Below are 16,394 nucleotides of genomic sequence, written 5' to 3'. Positions count from 1 at the left end.
CTGTGGGAGCTGTGGCACGGTACGCCAGGGAGTGGAGGGCACAGAGTCCGTCTTAGGAAGGCGTGAGCCATTTGTCTTGGGAGTCCCCGTGGTGACGCCCGGCCTGCTCGCCACCCGGGGCTTGCTTGGTGCACTCCTGGACACACACGGAACTCACAAGCCACCCCCCCCTTTTTTTTTTTTAACATTTAGGCTGTGTCAGGTCTTGGAACGTTCTCTGCCAGTCCTCAGGACCTGCCTCCCTGACAGTTCCCTGTGTTCTTGACTCTGACCTCTGGGGGATCATGGCTGCGTGTCTCTTCCCTACTTCCTGCCCGTTGACCCCGGGCCCTGCCACCCACTGACCTCTCTGGGGCTCCTGTTAGGGCCATCGCCACCAGCCCATCGTGAGCACGGTGGGTGCGGTCCTCGTGTGTGCTCTGTGCACCCGCGGGCCTATGCGGGGGCTTACACACCACCGCCGTTTGCACAGTAAAGCTGCACGTGTTGGTGATGGCGTGTGGTGTTCCTCGTGGGCCAGAGGGCGCCTCTCCCCAGCCCCGCCGGAGGCAGGGCTGGGCACTCACGCACTCCGTCCGCGTCCGCGCGTGGACCCCAGGTGTCGCAGGGAAGCTGTCCAGCAGTGTCACCGTCCGTGCTCCTGTGCGTTCGACCTGCTGACAGTTGCTGGGACATTATCTCATGAGGCATGAGGATGCTGCATGACTTACAGATGGATGGAGTCAGACTGTGACTCACCCGGAGTCCTAGGAGCGCGGGGCAGGAGCCCGGAGATTCTCCTGTGTCCCAGCCACAGTCCCCTGTTCAGCTCGACACCGAAGTGGCGCAGGAATGACCTCACTGGCTGAAGTGTCCTTGTCCGATCCGTGTTAATGCTGGGACTCGAGGAGGGCCGGGGTCCCAGGGAGGGGGAGCATGCCCCTGGGCTCCGTGTCCCACCCCAGACGCACGTGCACACGGCAGACATTTTCAGTTTGATAGGAGGGAGCTCTGTTCTCTTCCAGAAGAGAAAGGCAGAGGACCCCGAAGGAAGCAGAGAGCTACTGTTGATTGCAAGCCAGCGTCCCTTTGCAGACAAGCCCAGCTTTCTCCCCATGTCCCCTCCCCGTGGCCGCGCCGGTCTCTGGAGCCGCCCAGCAGTAATGTTTCTGCGTGGAATGACCTGACCTGAACCTTCGGGATTGATTTGTCACCATCTTCACGCCGGGAAGTGGGTTGGAAAGATGGAGGGTTCGCTTTTATGCAGTAAGTGTCTCTGGGAGATACCGTCTCCCGGAGCACAGGCCTGCGGTCGCAGCTTTCTGGGTAGAGAGCAGGGAAATGAGCTCGACCAGTCGGGGCGTCAGAACCCACGGGGGTGGCCGTGGTCCGACATTCATGACCAGCCTCTGGCCACCCTTTCTCCTCACCTCCGGGGTCCTGGCCAGCCCTCTGGTGTAGGAAGCAGAGGCCCCCTGTGCCCCCGCAGCTCCTCCTGCCTCTCCTGGTCCCTCCGCTCTTACGGTCACACCCACAAGACATCATCCTGAGAAGGTGGCCACAGGTGCCTCTTCCTTCCCCCCACCCCCAAGCCATTAGGTCTGTCTGTCCTTCTCTTAGCACTTCGGGGCTGCTCCCCAAGACTAAAGCCACTGTCCTAGGGACACTGCCTCCCCCCTGCCAGGCCTTCTGCCTCGATGCCACCACCGTACACAGCCTTCCCAGGCCTGCACTAGAGTGAGTGGGATTGGTGCTGTGGCTTCCCCGCTCCCCAGGCCCAGCCTCTCCTGCCCCTGCCCCTGCCCCCAGGCCTGGCTGCCACCCTCTTAAGGACTCCCAGTCTGAGGGAGTCCCACGGGAGACAGCAAGCATCGACCGGTGTCGTGTGTCTGGTCCAGCCGGACAGTCCAGCCCGCGGCAGAGCTGCCCAGCGAAAGCCTTTCCTCTCCTGGGAGGTCACTGGGTGTTCCCTCTCGGGACAGCCTTCGAGGACAACGGTGCACCCGAGCCTCCGCCTCGGACAGGTGTGGCACGGCAGCCTCTTCAGATGGCCCGTGGGACGGACCGCAGTCCGGGGGAGGGTCTGGCTCGGTACAGAGCCCGGCCATGCTCTCCTGGGAGCCCAGCCTCCAAGAATGGGTTTTTCTCAGGGCGGGAGTGCAGGGTGCGTCCCCCACAGCTCAGCTCCTGCAGGGCGCGGGCTGGGATGAAATGTCCGTGCACCTGCAGCGCTGCTGCGGTCGGCCGGCTGTGTGAGCTCAGCCCCTGGCTGCTTCCGGGGCCGGATGCCTGGGCTCCTTGGCAGAGGACAGAGGTTGGCAAATCAGGCGCGATCGGCCGCATGTGGCCTGCTCTTTTCTTCTGTGCCCCACAAACTGGGAAATAGTTTCACATTCTTAAATGATCGGTGTTGGGGCGGCATAAAGGAACAGTCTCTCGTGATTTGGAAATTACGTGACATTCTAATTCCGATGTTCGTAAACTGGCGCCCAGCCGGGCACGCTCGCGCACACGGCATCTGTGGCTGCTGCTGGACAAGAGCCACACGAGTGAGAGGTGGCCACGGAGAGCCTGTGGCCTCTGAAGCCCGAAGCAGCCACGCCCTGACCCTCACAGGAAGCACGCCGGCCCCCGCACAGACGCTCCAGGCCGAGGGACCTGCTGCTGGGCCGTAGCCTCTGGACACTGGATGACCGTCCTGTGAGCTCCAGGAGCCCTGGTCTTCCGCAGCCAGAGGGCGAGTCTCACGGTCCCTGAGGGCCTCTGCAGCCCGGGCTTCCCAGGGGCGCCCGGAGCCTCGGCAGTCTCTCCCTCAGGAGCCGCCCACGGCCGTCTTGGAGACCTGGGCCGCCGGCAGAGGTCGGGCCACTGAGGACAAAGCCCAGCTGGTCTGTAGCGCCGAAGAGCACAAGAACAGAAAAGAGATTCCAGAGCCTTCCGTGCGCGCAAGCATTTTTGCTATTTTGTATATTTCACAGTTAGGGAGTAATTCGCTGTTTAAAATTGAACGTAAAAATCTCTTTGTCAGATGACGCATGAATACATTCATCAAGGCACACAGTCAGCAAGAAAACCACTTTGTTTCATAGATGGTTTCCGAGAGGACGTTGTATCAGTGGAAAGAAACGTGATTTCCTTAACCGGTTTGTTGTGCAAACGGGGTGTGTTCACCTTTATCCGCCCCCCCCATTCAAGGCATTTTTACAGAAAGAATTGCATTTCAGCACCGGGGAGGGTCATCTGGTTTTGTTAGGGTTCTCCGGGTGCCCCCTGCCCCGGGGCGCCGTAGCAGGGGGTGTGTGGGAGGCCGAGAAGCAAAGCTGCCGTTCCGGACGCCCCTTAGCGCACCGACGCTGGTGTGCCGTGGGCGGCCGTGTGTGCCCCCGCACCGCCGGAGCCTGAGGCTGAGTCAAGAGGGACAAACCCAGGGCAGAGGGTGTCGGAGAGAGAGCTGGGCTGAGGTGTGTGTCCGCTCCTGGGTGCTTCTGTGTCTGGGAGAGGCCGAACATAGGTGGGCATCAGAGACTCCAGGGGCAGCTCGGGGTTGGGGGCAGGTAGGGGGAGCAGAAGGGAGGGATGGAGTGAGGGATCTGGGGAAAACCTGAGGTGGGGTGGGCAGGGGGCAGAGGCCTGTAGGGACACAGGTGGGATCCAGGAGGGAGGGACACGGGTGGAGAGGAGGAGATGGCAGGAGTAGGCTAGGAGTTAGGGGGTAAAGCCAGGAGCTGGGGTGAAGAAAGGTAAGATGTCTCCGCTTCGGGAAGGTGTTTCGTGAGTTTTCCGTGAGTCTTGAGCGCAAGGTGTGTGGGGAGGGGTGGGGGGGTCAGGTGGAAGGTGGGACAGTCCAAGACACCTCCTCCTCTTTTGTTCGTTGACCTCTGGGGGATGGCGAGACTCTGAGGAGTCGATGTGTGTCAGCCCCTCGGTACCGGGACGGGCACACGGTCGGTGACTCAGAAGCTGTCACTGTGCTGGTAACTTGGAGAAAAGCAGGAAACATTGAGGAATTCAGGCGAAGGTCACAGCATACATTGCACCGGGCTAAGTCAGAGGCCGTTTCCCAGACCAGTGGCCGCAGGTGCCAAAGGTTTTACACAAAAGCTTTGTGTAAAAAGCGCGGCCTCCACGCAGCAGCCCTGAGCTCGGAAGCTACAGAAGCAGGAACGGGCCCATGGGCAGCTCTTCTCGGAGGGCGTTACCGTGGCCGGAAGGCTGGAGCCCAAGGAGGCTCGAAGAGTGAAACCCAAAACGAAAGGAGCCAATGTCCCAGGCCGCCAGGCTCTCTAAGCCGCAGAAGGAGAGAACCGCAGGCGAGAGCTGGGGCCGGAGGCGGGACGATGGGGTGCACCAGACGAGCAGCTCGCAAGGAAACGCAGGGTGGAGGCTGGCCGAGGGCAGGGGTGTGTGTGTGTCCGGGCGGCACTGGAAACTCGCTGTGTGTGAGGACACCTGGGGACTGGGGGCTCCCCGGGAACTGGGCCGCAGCGAGGGCGAGACGTCCAGCTGTCCACATGAGCCAGGACAGGAACCCAGACCCAGGGGTGCCGGGGGCTCACCCCGCAGGGAGCGGTGAGCGGCCGGCCCCTCTCTGTGGAGAGGACAGAGCCTCCCGTCCCTGTCACTCCTGGTGCGGAGCAGCCGGGGAAAGACGCAGGGTCACTCCCTGGAGGGACACGCGTGTTCCTGTGGCCACTGGGACCCTTTGTCCCTGCCTGTGAGCTGGCGGCGTGCCCCCGCCTCTCGGAACTGATTCCCTGTATCTGCTGGGCATCACCTTTGTTTCTCACGTAGTGTTTGTCCCCTTCTCCCGTGGGGCCTCCCCTCCCCGTCCCGAACTTCCCTGAGGAGCTCCTGCTGTTCCCGCTGTCGTCAGGGAGTCCTAACGTGGTCACCGCTGAGAGCCACCGCCTTACTGTGGGAGCTCAGGAGCCTGCAGGGGACGCCTCCCCTGCCCTGCTCTCCCCCATCCCTCCCCTGCCTTGCCCTCCCCTCCCCTGCCCTCCCCCATCCCTCTTCTGCTCTTTCCCCTCCCTTTCCCTGCCCTCTCTCATCCCTTCTTTGCTCAACCCTTGCCCTCTCCCACCCACCCCCATCCCCATCCCTCCCTTCCCCTCCCCTGCCCTCCCCTCCCCTGCCCTCCCCCATCCTTCCCCTATCCTCTCCCCTGCCCTTCTCTCCCCAGCCCTGGCCTCTCCTACCTCTCCCCTCCCCTACTCTGCCATCCTCTCCCCATCCCTCCCCTCCTCATCCCTTCTTCTGGGATGGGCTGCAGGAGGCCCAGAGTTCACAGATCTCACCCGCGGGGCTCTGCTCCACTCCCCAGCTCTGTGTTCAGAGCCCCTGGACAGCCGCCATGGAGCCCAGAGTCCCGGGTCTGCTCATTTACTTTCGGCGACATCCCCTGCACCGCACCCGACTGTAGGAGTCACAAACTCTGCGTCTTCACAACTTAGAGGTTACAGGAACTGCCAAGTGGGAGGGGAACGTCCAGCGCAGCTGTTAGCGGTGCCCTCTCTCTGGCGGCCGTGCTCGAGGACCCGCGCGCACACATGCGCACACTCGCTGGAGGACCCGTGCACACAGGTGCGTGCACACACAGGGCCGCTGCACGTGCGCACGCTGGGTGTGCGTGGAGGTCAGTGAGGTGCTCTGAGTGCAGAACGGCTGCTGCTGAGGCCGTCGGGACTGGATGCATGAAGATCTGGCATTTTCGCAAAACAGGTGTCGCTACTGTTTTGTTACTGTTTCCCGGCCACCGCGTCTCAGAAGTCTGACGTCAGCTCAGACGCCGTCTGTCCAGCTCTGTCCCCATCTGTCCAGCTCCGTCCACGGCCAGGCCGCCCCGTGCTCCCGGCGCGGTGTCCCGTCCGTCAGACCAAAGCCACGTCTGTTCGCAGCGGAGTCTGCTGGCGGGACGCCTTGTTGGTGGTTCTCTGTGTTTCCCTCACATGTCCGTTCCCTCCCCTTCCTTAGTCCCTTTGTTTTCTTTGTTGTGTTCAAATGGATGATGGGTTCCTGTAGACTGACTTGGGGTGCCTGGTTCCGAAGGCTCCCCAGGTGTGCTCTTGGGGTAGCAAAGCTGAAAAGTTGGTTGTCAGGTCCTCCTTACAAAGACATGAAAGCTTCCAGGTAGAACTTTTTCGTGAAAGGCACGCGACATAAGCAGAAATTTAAAAAACCGTTGTAACAGTAATAGTCCTTTATGGCCACGCAGGCCAGAATGGCAAACAGTTCTGCGGGGACACGTGCTGGTTACAACGCCGCGATCATCCCTCTGCTTCTGCTTTGTGTCTCCGCTTCTGGCTCGGTGCATCTGTCGGTGCTGGGAGGGAGGTATGGTCATCGACAGGGGCAAGCTCATGCATTCCCTCAGCAGTTCTGCTGTTTCCACCAAAAATGTCCTTTTGCATTTAAGTATTAAAGTTCTTAATAACTGGTTTTGCACATGTGATCTATCGCTTTCACCGCCCGGCCGTGGGTGACCACGCATTCCACTCCCGCCGCAGCACATCTGTAAACCACCGGGTCGGGGGAGTGGGGACGGGTCCTGCGCACGCCGTCTGCGGGTTACTTTGTCTGGGGCGCACTGGCGGTCGAAAGTGAGTGTTCGGGCTTGCAGGGTGAGCCCACGCGGCGCGCCTTGTTCGGAGCACTGAGGGTGACCGGTGTGGTCGGTGGTCCCGGCTCGCGCACCAGGGCAAGGGGTGCTGGAGACCGTCCTGCAGGGGGTTCCACGGACTGTCCTTCCCAAGGCCCAGGCGCTGGCGCGGAAGGCCAGGCCGGAGAGAAGGTTGGAGGCAGCAGCTCCGGCAGACCCCGGCAGACGGCTGTTCGCGTGCAGGATTTTGCGCCATGAGTGTTTCCCTGCACGTTAGTCCTTGCCGTTGTGACAGTCCACAGCGGAGTGGTCCTTCTCGGGGCGGCCGCTCCGTCCTGTGTCAGCTCCTCGCTTTACGCCGGACATTTTAGTGGATTTGGTTTCTGCCCGACTCCCCAGTGTATCTGGACGGCCGACGCCTCGTCCCCTCGCGGCCCCAGCTGCCATACGGAGGCCCCTGCAGGGGTCCCAAGCGGCCCTTGTCCCTTTCACTGTGGTCGCTCCTGCTCAGGGCTCCTCCGGAAGACGAGCGTGGTCTGGTCTGCAGGCTCTGCTCCACACGGCGTCGAACTCTTCCCAGCCCCTGGTCTTTCTAGTGCTTTCCAGTCTGTGCGTCAGAGCCCCCTGCAGACTCCCACCGGTGGCCCAGGCCTGGCCCTTTCTCCTGGGGCATCAGCGCTGCTGTGCCACTCTCCGGTCCTGAAGACTTGGGCCCCGGTGGGTCACCGCAGGGTCTCAGCCAGGGCCACCAGGAAGCCCTCCTTCGGGGCAGCCTGTCCACTGACAGACCCCAGGCCTTCTCCGCGGGTGCTCTGGCCCATCTTCGCCGGGCTGCAGAGATCCCCTTTCCTGGGATGGCCTCTGGCCGTCGGATTAGATTCCGGCCGAGACCGGTGGGGCTGGGGGTCCCATCACGAGGGGCCGGCTGGGGTGGAGTTTGCTCTCAGTGTCTTGCTCCAGAGTCATGATCCCAAGGTGACCTTCTTCCTCTCTTCCTCCTAGCATGACCACTTCCCTGTCCTCTAGCTGAGTCTGTGTTTTCCGCCCTCAGGGCAGGGGCGCTGGACTTCAGGTGGCAGGGAAGCTGGCGACTGTAGTGGCGGTTCGGGAGTGGACCCCCGAGCGGACCCCCGAGCGGAGCCCCGAGCGGGCTCTGGCGCAGCGCCCACATTCCAGAGGGCACGATGCATGCCTAGGGCAGCCCGGGCAGCAGGACCGTGCCTCCGAGCCCCGTTAGCTGAGGCGGGGGCTGCCTTGAAAATGGTTCCAGTTGTTTAATGCGAAAACCCGCCTGCCGGCTGGGAGCGGCTCAGACACAGCCGGATGCCCGGTGTCCAGGCTGGAGGCACCAGCGCGTAGAGGCAGGGCCTGGCCTCTTCTCATACACGTCTGCCGCCTCCTCCCTGCTGCAGAGACCCAGGGCCTGCCTGTTGGATGGGGCTGCCTCGCGGACAACATGGGCGGGTTGAAATGTAGCAAGGACCCAGGTTCACAGTCACCCGACTCTTGGGCTCATGATCTTTCTGTACATCGGCTATAAAAATCCCACCCCATGGAGGGCTTTGGGGAATCACGTGCCCCGCCTTCCATTCGAAAGCAGAAGGGACCCTCCCTGGCTCTCCTTTCAGGATGAACCCCTTCTAATCCCCCCTCCCCCCGAGATGTGTTAATAATAACGTAGACAATTCAGACGTATACTGTGGTGGCACAAGAAACCCAAGTCCCCGGTTTTTCAGAACCTAAGCAGTTAATGTTAGAAATTTTGCTGCAAATAAATTGATCAGTATGCAAGACAGTTGTCACGGCTGAATCATGGTCCACAGTTAAGGTAAACAGATCTGTGATGACATTTTCTGAGCAGAATACAAATGCAGCTCATTTCCTCCCAGAGGTCCCTAACATTTCTTCTGCACGGATAACAGATTCTCCCAAGAAGGTGCTGGTCACAAGGAAGAGAGATCTTTGTTTAATCCCTCGGAAAAGGTAGGGCTGTGATGTGTGCTGTGCTTTCGGGGGGGAAAGAATGTTTCTGAGAGAGACGGCTGTTGGGGGGAGGGTTTTTCTCCGCTGAGCTGCCCCCCTTACCCCCCCACCCATGGAGAGACCCTTCTGGCTTTTCCTCTGTTGGAATTATCATTCAAGCATCATGTTGTTTATTGTGAAAGTTCGCATGTAATTGATTTTTTTTTTCCCAGTGTGAAGATTGAGGGGTGTTTTTCATACGGAAATGCCCGTGAACAGGGGGACGAAATGTCTGTCACTTCCTCATGTTCCTTGTATCTAGAATGCTCTCCCGTTCCCTCTTCCCCGTGTTTTTGCTGCCTGTGCTGTGTCGGAGGAATCCTGCACAATATGTCTGCATCTGAAATGTGAGATCGTCTGGGGAGGGAGGCTACGCCGTCAGCCAGCTCTGAGTTCTGTGTCATGGCGAAGCTTTCACTCCCTCGGCTTGCACTGAGGTTAAAATGAGCCGGAAACCTCACCAACTTCGCATGGGGCGGGTTGCCCTTTTGCCTGTGTGTGTCACGGGGAACCGTGCTTCCCCGGGGGGCAGGGGACCATCTGCATTTGGAAGCAGACTGCTGAGGAGAGAGGTGTTCTCTCTGCTTGTGCCTTCGCTGTTGGCTGTAGCCTGGGACCCTGCGCCGAGGTCTGCAGCTGAGGGCTGCGTGTGAGGCCAGGGAATAAATTCTAGATCTCATGGGACTCGGAGCAAGATCCAGGGACTGGGCGTGAACCGGGGGGGTGGGGGCGGGGGGCTGGGGGGGTGGCGCACGCCCCTTGAGGGCAGGACAGGGTGGGTCTGCCCAGAAAATCCACAGCAACTGAAGGAATCCATTTAGGAAAAGGGCACCTTTACGTCCTGTTTCATTGCTCCCAGGGCGTTTTCCTTGCCAGGAGGCATCACTGTGGCTACCTCCAGGAAGCCTTCTCGGATCCTCCTGGTCATTCCCACAACGCCCGTCACTTAGCCCAGTGCGCGGCTCTCACCAGGAGATTGCCCGACTGTGTGTCTCCACCCGAGGCGGGTGGGGGTGGGGGTGGGGGGCTCTGTTCCTCTCGAGTACCCGGCTTCTGCCACAGCTGCCGGCTCAGAGCTTTCAAATGCTGTTTGTAATGGAAACAGGGTCCCGTTTCGTACAGCTGCCTCTGCGAGAGGAAGCGAGGTCCCGATGAACCCTGTTTGTTAGCGGGAGAACAAGTGGAGAAACAGAGTCACGCACGGGGAAGCTGGAGCTGGGGCCAGCCCCGCGCTGGCGCACAACGCTCTGAGTCGATGGACGTAGGGAGGTGTGAAGGCGCGTGCCTGGCCCTGGCTGCAGAGTCCCCGCAGGGCAGGCGTGTGGCACGGCCGACGTAGACCCGCCACCAACCCACCATATTGTTCTTCCTCCTCCGGAAATTTTTTGCCCCATCTGGTCTCGGTGTAGGAGGATCAGGTGATCCGGCTCTTTCGAATCTTCCCTTTCTGGGAGTTGATGGTAACATAGGGAGTATTTTGAGGCACTGACATCATCTCTCTCCTCCTGGATGCCCTCTTTGCGATTCCGTCGCTCTGGCCCTGCCATCTTCTACCTGGACAGCTGCGACCTTCCTGGCTTCGCAGGAGAAGTACAGGGATGGTAAGGGTAAACACGGGGCACCAGACCTCAGCTGGATGGGGAAGGGACTGGCCAGGGACAGGCTTCCCCGGGAAAATAATGTTGGAGCTGAACTGAATGACTGTTGGGAGTTAGCTCAGTGAAGAAGGAAGGAGAGCTTTCCTCCCCCGGGGTATAGCAGGTGCAAAGGCCCTGAGGTGGGTGGGAATGTGGTGTGTTCAAGAAGCTGACGGAGCTGTGTAGCCGGAGCTCAGGAGGTGTGCTGCAGGGGTGGACGGCAGCCGGGCCACATGGGGATGGGCTGATCGTGGCCGGGAGCTCCACGTGTGTTCCAAGAGCAAGGAGAGGCCGCTGGAGGAGAGAAGCAAAGGCCTTGGCAGATCTGGCTTCCGTGAGATCGATGAGGGAGAGTAGGTGTGGGGGGGCCAAGGGAGGAGGTTCTATCGTGGGGGCTGGCAGTAGAACCCAGAGGTGGAGAGACCTCTGGGGGTAACAGCAGGATCTGACAGCTGCGTGTGGGATCGTGGCCACACTCCTGAATGAGATGAGGTGCCCTGGGGAGAACAGGGGTGGGGAGATGTGGAGGGGGCCCAGAGGAGTCCAAGAAGGTGGGGCCTGGGGGCAGGAGGGGGCAGTGGGGCCCCTGCAAGCTGAGGAGGGTGGTGTGCGGGTGGGGGGTCACCCCCAAAGGGGCCCTTCCCTGCCCTGGAACGGGCAGCTCTCTAGCAGGGTGACGGGGCAGAGGTCTGGCTGTGGAGGGCTGTGTGGGAGCCCAGGAGGCCTCAGGGTGAGACACAAGGGGGGCTTCTCCGCATGACCGACTTCCATTTGTACGATTGAAAACCTGTTTCCAACCTTGATTTAAATGTCGCCGCGTGACGTTCTCTCGGTTCCGTGCTGCGCTAGACGACTCCTTTTTCCGTGTGGTCAGCGTGGGGAGGGGAGGCGTGGGGAGGTCAGGGTGAGGACCGTGGCCCTCCCTCCCCTGCGGTGTCTGCTGGGGTTGCCCTGGGAATCTGGGGTCCGGGACTTCTGGGCCCCACAGGTGCACCTGCTCGCGGAGGCGCTCCACAGGCTGTGTCCGTGGCAGGTTTGAGACGGGGCTCACGTGTGCGTCTCTGTGTGAAGCCCTGTGGGGCCCCGGGCAGGGGAGCGGTCAGGGAGGTCGGGGGCGAGCACGTTCAGGGTCTGTCTGTAGACCCCCCTCCCCGCTCCCTGCAGTGGTGCCTGGGCCCCTGGGGGTTTAGAGGCTCCATGCTGTGCAGGGTGGTGCGTAGGGTGGCCCAGCGCAGAGCCTCGTCTGTGCTCCCCCTCCTCACGGCCTCTTGCAGCGGCCTCCCAGGACCGTGTTGCGAGCGGGCCTGCTGGGCATTCAGGAAGGCCTCTCCTAGCGCCGTCCCCTGTAAAAATGAAATCACAGAAGCAACTTAGCTCCTTACATTAAGACAGTTTTGGCAGGTTTTGTCAGCATCTGTGCGCGCGTGTGTGTGTTGACTTAGGCCACATTTAAATGAGCTTATACTTCGTGCCCAGCATCACTCCGGGGTTCTATGGATATGAGCTTCTTTCATCTTCCAAACAACTTCCTGAGGCCCTTCCCGTTAGGAGGCCCCTTTTGTAGTTAGTAGACGGAGGCACAGCCAGGTTATGTGCTCAAGGGCTCCGTAAACACACGCATGCACACAGGCACATGATGTCTTAACAGCCTTCTCTTGGGGGAAAATTAAAGGGCAGAGTGGAAATTACTTCTGCCGGCTGTCTCACATCAGTGACCTTCCTTAACCCCCCAAACAAGGGTACGAGAACGTGGCAGAGTTCCTGACGTCACAGATGGGGACTCTGCAGCGTGGGGAGGATAAGTCGCTTGCCCACGACCCCAGGGCTAGATGGAGTGACCCCAAAACATGAGGGTTTCCTGCACATCACATGAGTTCCTGTCTGGACTTCTGACCTCAGGACATCCCTTGTCACCCCGGCAGAGGGCGGGCTGCTTGCCCAGGCTCTGTCTGAGCACCCCGAGTGGTGAGGGCCCTACGGTGGCTGGCCGGGCACACAAGAGCCCGCTTGGCCCCTCACCGGCTGTGTGGCTGGACATGGCCCCTGCCTCTTTCCGCCCACGTCCCTCGTCTGTAAAGTGGGCTGACTTGACTCTTCTCTCGTACAGGGGAACACCAACACACATGAAGAGCGTGGAACGTGGTTGGCACCCAACATAAACCTTGCCGTCTTTATGCAAAAATATTTTAGTTATGTGCATAGAAAACTTTTATCATTCTCTGTAAGCCCATCCATTCTGCTGTCGGCCGGTCCTGTTGGTGAAAAGGTTTCCCCTTTCTTTGTCTTGTTCGTTCGTCGCTTCTCGCTCTCCAGCCGTCTGTGCTTTTCACCCTGTTGTCTACCAGAAACCCTCAGAAGATGTTTGTTATTCTCGCCGTGGTCATTAAATTAACACATCATTAGACTCACATTAAAGTAACACATGTTCGTTGCAAAAAAAAAAAAAAAAAACTATATGGAAAGAGTTTTTAGGAGAACATAAAACCCCACTCGGATTCCCACCCCAGAAAGGGCCACGGGAACACCCTGCTGTCCCTGCATTTGTCTTCCGGTCCCGTCCCAGGCAGGTAGCCTCACACGCCACGCCAGGACCTGCTCGGGTCTCAGGGTCCGCGTTGCCAGGGCCCCCCTCGGAAAGGCTGAGCTCACGCGCACCCCACAGGAGCAGAGGAGGGCGGCGGGCATCCGGGATCGTTTCCCCTCTGCCTGGTGCAGCGCTCAGGTTCCACTTTCCTTCATTTTGGGGTGAACTTGGAGCAGGTCTACAGTGTGCTTACAAGGCAGCTTCAAGCCCTGCCTTGGAGACCCTCGCCTCTGAGCTGGTGGGAGACCTTCCCCCGTCCGCCTTTTCTGAGGGGACATCCCAGGAGTTATCCTCCCTTCTAGTCAAGTCACGTAGAAAAGTTGCCAGATTTGGGGACCAGGTGTTCACTTTTCCAAGGAAGGCCAACAGCTGATCCCACGGGATTCGGGCATGGGTTACAGAGGAGAGAAACGCGTTTCCGTAATGTCTTTTATGGGAATGCATGGAGGGTGGCTCCTGAAAGACACTGAGGTTTAACCTTTAGAAAAGTGAATTTTAGTTTCATTGATTGAAACTTCCACTTGGCTTATTGGAATCCAGAACACTATTTCAGTGACCAAATGGCATTTCATAAAATGATAAAATGAATAAGGTTTATTCCTGAAATAAACCTTAATAGGAACAGGAGCAGATTTCCTTATCTCAAACAAGCTGCTCATTCCCGTTCAATCCAGGACCAAGCAAGGTTGCTCACCAGCACCATAATTATGACCATTTTAATCATTGTTTCTTGAGTGGCATTCTTTCCCCCCAGACCCTGTGTTGGGCGCTATTCTTAATTTTTAGAATGACCCTTCAGGGTAGATTATCATGACTTTTTGACCAGAGTGGCCTGGTCACTCTTGTAGTTGGGAAGTGTGGAGTCGTGATTTGACACCAGGTGTGCTTGATGGCAAAGCCTAGGGTCTTGGGTTACCCAGGTCTGGGCCATTATTACTGAACGTTGTTCTGAAGTTCTGGCTAATGAAATAAGACATGAAAAAAAAAACCGAAACATTTCCCCGTTGGAAATGAACATAGCATCCTTATTTGGAGTCCACAGGCTTTGTGAACTTAGAAAGTTCACAAGAATCAGCCAAAAAATGATTAGAACAAATTAGAATTTGGTGGGATGGCAAGACACAGGATGGTGACTCTGGACCCCCTTCAGCCGGGCACGCGCATTTTGAAAGGGTGACACGCGGAACTGCGAAGGTGGGAAGAGCAGTGGCTCCTTCGCGGCTGTGATGCGGGGAGGGACGGGGGAGGGAGCGGGTAGGGGATCTCGGGCCGACCCTGTGCAGAGCCACTTGTGGGGCTGGGGCGCGATCTCATGGCCCTGAGATCATGACCTGAGCCCAAACTGAGAGTCGAAAGCTTAACTGACGGACCCACCCAGGCGCCCCTGTATTCTGGAATCTAAATGGAAGAAAAAGCCAGAAAGAAGGATGGCGGGAACTGGACGGTGAGGGCAGTGGGAGGAGGTCCCCTGCTGGGTATCGGAGGACGGTGTGGGGACAGCAAGCACAGACCGCGCGGTGACCGGCGGAGAAACGGAGACGCTCGAGGCAGAGCCACGTTCAAACACAGCGTGGGAGAGAAGGCGCATCGCGGCCCTTGGAGGTAGAAGGATTCCCGGATGAGCTGAGCTTGGGACGCTTGACCTTTGCTTCTGCTGGGGACTGAGTCATGTCCCCAAAATTCCCGTGTTGAGGCCCCGGCCCCCACTGCGACTGAATCTGAAGGGAGAGCTGTTCGTGGTGATCGAGAAGGGCGCTGGTGAGGAGAGGGCCGTGGGCTTGGTGGCCTGCTAGAGGAGGGCGTGCAAGGCCACCAAGAGGAGGTGGCCGTCCGCAAGCCAGGGAGAGGGCGGCCACCGGGACGTGAGCTGGCCGGCACCGTGACCTTGGACTGCGCAGTCCCCAGACCGTGAGAAAACGGAAGTCCATTGTCGGCGGCGCCCGGCCTGCAGAATTCTGGGACGGCGGCCCGAGCTGACCCACGCATCTCCTTCAGCCTCGTCCTCCGAAAGCGTTCTCTCGCACCAGCGGAAGCTCTCCCCCTTCAAAGCAAGTGGCAGACTGGAGAGAAATGCCGGCAAGTGTTTTCAGACCATACGCCGGAGTCCTCCCTTCGTTACCGAAGGGGCTTGTGCAGACAGATGAGGAGGCAACGCCGAGTCCCCGCAGGAGAGGGTTTCCCGGACGCCTGGCGCTGGCCTCCCGTGCTGGGCCACCACCACCACCGTGTCACCCCCCCGCCGGTGGGAGCCTCTCACCTTCGCCTGTGATGGGAGGCCCCAGCCCCAGCTTGAGGGCGCTTGGAGACAGGTGCGCGTGGCCGGTGAAGCATGGGGCTGACTCGGCACACCCGCCGGCCGCATCACCTCCGCGAAGGGCCCCGTGTCCACGGCGGAGCCTGCTGGTGTCCCCGTCAGCTTGCCCTCCTGTCCCGCACAGCCGTGGAGGGCTCTGGGTGGGCTCAGTGGGGTCTTTGGGAGCAGGTGGTCGTGGGCTCGCCCTCACACAGCCGGCCCCTCTGCTGGGCGGCGGAGGCCGACCCACGTGGAGGTCCAGGGGAGCAACAGGATGCCGACGTGCAGGGAAGACCGGACCCGCCCTGCCCTGACCACGCGTGAGCAGTTGTCCGCGGACAGGGTTGGACGGCGGGTGTTCCCAACCCCTTGTCTTGTAGCCGGATTTCATGGCACTTTACTTTCTGTAACTTGTATTACAAAAACAATATTTTTGCTTTCTCGAAGTAAAATTGGATGACTGTCGTTTTGTCGAAACGCACATTGTCTCCCCCACCTTTCCCCCCTTTTATGACACGCCGGTCTGACCAAAGTTAAGCATGACTTCCTGATACAGGACTTCTCAGTACGTTTTTAAAGGATGTTGGAATCTCCAAGGATAAGCGTGTGGCTTTTCCTACTTTGCTGAACCAGGGGACCTTTTTCTCGGAGAGTCTTAAGGGTCTGCGGTTCTCTGTGGCTTATTTTGGGACGTGGTGACTTTTGTCCTCACTCCTGTTCGCGCTGGTGGCTGCTGTGCCCTCCACTTGCTTGGCGAGGGGCGGGCAGTGGACTTGATCTGTTTCAGATTAAGTTGAAACTGTTGCAAGGGAAGAGGATGCCTTTAAGAAATGGATTGTTCTCCCTGGAGGACTTCGCAGTTGTGTGCAGTAGGTTAAAAAAAAACCAACCCAGCAACTGTAACAGCTCTCCAGTTTTTGTGAACAGAGCGGAGTGGCTAAATTAAGATGTTGTCTGTTAGTATTCGAGAATTCTCCTTCCAAACTTTTCAGTGGGATAGTTTGAGTTGGTCTTAGAATGTGTTTATTAAACACGATGTCTTTGGACGTAACATGGGGCAGCTGTCCGGTGCCTCCCTGGTTTCTGGAAGGAGGGAGAGGGCAGAGACCCACCCCGTGTGAGCACGGCCCATCCCCCTGACAAGGGCCCAGATTCCCTTATTTATCCTGACCTGTTTTCTTGAGATACACTCTAGCAGACCGTGGCATCCCTTCTGAGCGGTGTGAGAGCTGAGCTGGGCAGGCGAGCGCTGGGGGCGTTTCCCTCTAGAACAGGAGGCAG

The 16,394-nt window shown here is 59.1% G+C and overlaps 1 protein-coding gene across 5 annotated transcripts in view; it reads left to right on the top strand.

Annotated features, from left to right (window-relative positions):
* Positions 1 to 16,394, top strand: part of ARNT2 (aryl hydrocarbon receptor nuclear translocator 2) — a 142,176-nt gene that overhangs the window by 18,483 nt on the left and 107,299 nt on the right. Inside the window, exon 1 of one of the 5 annotated variants that reach the window (XM_044232103.1) lies at positions 8,205 to 8,560. The exons of 3 other annotated variants lie outside the window; for them this stretch is intronic. The gene's annotated coding sequence lies outside the window, so the exon portion shown is untranslated. Of the gene's footprint in view, positions 1 to 8,204; positions 8,561 to 10,047; positions 10,201 to 16,394 lie in introns of those variants that run through there. One more of the 5 variants, XM_044232104.1, reaches the window with a different exon arrangement.

Source organism: Neovison vison, chromosome 13, assembly GCF_020171115.1.
Source record: "Neovison vison isolate M4711 chromosome 13, ASM_NN_V1, whole genome shotgun sequence".
Classification (NCBI taxonomy): domain Eukaryota; kingdom Metazoa; phylum Chordata; class Mammalia; order Carnivora; family Mustelidae; genus Neogale; species Neogale vison.
This window is presented reverse-complemented; position numbering and strand designations above follow the sequence as displayed.